The sequence below is a fragment of the Dreissena polymorpha genome, chromosome 5 (assembly GCF_020536995.1).
Source record: "Dreissena polymorpha isolate Duluth1 chromosome 5, UMN_Dpol_1.0, whole genome shotgun sequence".
Lineage (NCBI taxonomy): Eukaryota > Metazoa > Mollusca > Bivalvia > Myida > Dreissenidae > Dreissena > Dreissena polymorpha.
In genome coordinates, this window is record NC_068359.1 from 8180826 (window position 1) to 8183794 (window position 2969).

General features: G+C 36.5%; 1 long non-coding RNA gene across 1 annotated transcript; it reads left to right on the forward strand.

Moving 5' to 3' along the window:
* Positions 1–1313: 1313 nt before the first annotated feature.
* On the forward strand, positions 1314–2969 carry LOC127831797 (uncharacterized). Its single transcript, XR_008026501.1, has 2 exons — positions 1314–1487; positions 1847–2969. It is a non-coding gene; the product is annotated as an uncharacterized LOC127831797 (long non-coding RNA).

Sequence of the window (2969 nt, forward strand, 5' to 3'; positions counted from 1 at the left end):
AGTCCGTAAATAATTCTCGGGTGATAAGGACATACATCTATATGCATGTATATACAGGGGCAGTGATAAATACTGTTAAATGTTCTATTAACTTAGAATGATTGTATGAATCTTCACATTTGCTAAAAGGTAATAAAAATGCGTTTTCTTTCCCACAGTATTTTCACCCAAATAACATATTAAACATGCAAGAAAATACATACCTTACATTTTGATGACCTCAAGTATTGCTGACTTTAAAACTGATTAATTCAGACAAGCATGCATCATTTATATAAGCGTTCAAAATAAACATGGTAAATGTGTGGTTATATTATTACACGTGCAGCATTTAAAGATGCTATCGTGATAATATTGACAGGCAGAGCGCCTAAAAGGTTACAAAATACCTGAAATCCAAAAATATCAACAGAAAAATCATATTATTAAACTTTTCCTCGTAACAAACCCACCTATCCCGAACCAATTAACATGCCATAAAGTGGAGTTCTTTGCGCAAATCAGATGCAAATACTAACTAGTGATGTAGTGAGGTTACAGAAAATATAGTTTACATTTATTCCACTAAAGGCCGACCTAAACCGGATATATAGGTATCCCAGATCTAGACTAAACCGGATATATAGGTATCCCAGATCTAGACTAAACCGGATATATAGGTATCCCAGATCTAGACTAAACCGGATATAAAGGTATCCCAGATCTAGAACACTCTCAAGATGCCTGGTAACAATTATACTATTTTATTATATTGATTAAAATAATGTCCCTGGTAGAATAAAATTACTTCAAAATAATGAAATATGATATATGTTATGGTGTTTAATTTAACTACTAATTTTACCTGGGCATTTTTGCCACGTTAAACAATAAATCATGTGTATTCATGTATTATCTTCATCACGTAATTGTCTCACGCGAAAAGTTTATTTTTCGAATTTATCAAACCAAAGCTAATATTATCGAAAGTAAGAACTGCAGATCAAACATGCGCGCGGAGATTTGACTGGTTCCGAGCATAGCTAAATATCAAATCTTGCTGTTATTCCATAAAAAATATAATAATTATGTCAAAGGAAATAAAATGGCCGGTATTTAAACAAAAGCATAAGCGCCAAGACCGTAGCATCAGTTCGATGCGTTAAGACCGCGCACTACTTTCTTCCGTTTTAAACCATTTTTTTTCTATCGTATATAGAATTCTATTCTCCTTAGTAAGATGTAATTTTCACTTTTCTGGAATGGTAAGCCTATTCGTCGATTATATGTAGCCGATAGCGTTCGTCCAAATAATTACGTTAAAAGTCCCCTTTCGCCTTTGATATTTACATCCAATATTCTGACATTTAAGTTTTTACTATCAATACTTTTTACAAGTGTTAAACTCATTTTACTTAGAAATTTAACAATGTTAATCGACGACTAGGCTTCCCGTGCCAGAAAAGTGAGCCGATCGAGAGGCTTTCCGTGCCACAACGAAAGCGAAAGTAGGCATTTTTTAAGTAAAATTGACGATAATTACTACATGTATATTGCGTACACTGAACGTAAAGTTTTGATCATAAAGATGACACTAGATATTTGACATATTCCGGAAAAGCTATGTTTAATAGTCATCAAAGTGGCATGTATGCACGATTGTTCAACCACACTCGTCATTATTCCATCTTCGATAGAGTGTGTGATAAGTGTTTGGGCCTGCGGAATACTGTGAATCTGTAGCTGGATATGTGCTTCAACTCATGGACCACCTCTTTTTATGCATAAATGTGTTTACGGGCTTTAATTTTAGATTTTCTTATCTGTTTTGTGAATTACGATCATCCATTTTTCATGTTTATAACAGAGAGGCAGCCGAGAATGAACAGAGAGGCAGCATTTTGACAGAGAGGCCACCGATATGCATCTGTACCGTGAACTTGAGGTGTAACGATACTGTTCTGAAAGTGTACAAGCAAATAAAGGGCCATAGTCCGGAAACTCTCGGTTGCTTCTTTTGGCTACTTAAAAATGGTCACTGTACGTTAAAAAACCCCATGAAAACGCTAAATTGGATTAATGATCATGTAGACGTGACGAATTCAGATGGCATATGCCTATATAAGCTTTGTAGGTGTGTGTGCTCTATTCAAGTCTATGTTCATCCATATTCAAGTCTATGTTCATCCATAGACCGGGAAATCTCTTAATTGGGACTGCAATAGTACGATTGCGACAATGCGACAACGCGGTAGTACGATGGCGACAATGCGATAGTACGATGGCGACAATTCGATAATACGATGACGACAGTGCGACAATACGATGGCGACAGTGCGATAGTACGATGGCGACAATGCGACAGTGCGATAGTACGATGGCGACAATGCGATAATACGATGACGACAGTGCGAAAAGACGATGGCGACAGTGCGATAGTACGATGGCGATAATACGATGACGACAGTACGATAACACTATAGTACGATGGCGACAATGCGATGATACGATGGCGAAAGTACGATATGACTATCGTATTATCGCCATCGTACTATCGCACTGTCGCCATCGTATCATCGCATTGTCGCCATCGGACTATCGCCATGATTTTTTAACATAACCACATACCGAGCTCTTACATTGTGTTCTACTCCCGAGTTCGTTGTTAGTAAAAACAAATAATAACAACAATATAATCGTTTCAAAAATGCATTTCCTTGCATGCAAATGTTTTATTCAGACATAACTAGTAAAATTGTATTTGATGTTGCATGATTATCATTACAAACGATGATTTTGTCAGCCTTCCCTTTATGCGCTTACATGAATTCCACCTATTTTTGCTAACCAGTGGGCGGAGTCTAAACTTTGCAGGTGGGGTGAATTGACACTTCAATTCCTATTTTCAATTGTAAAGGTCATGTTCCCAAGTGGTAAAAAAAGCGCTAAAATCATATGTCAATGATCAATACCATTAAAATATAAACGTT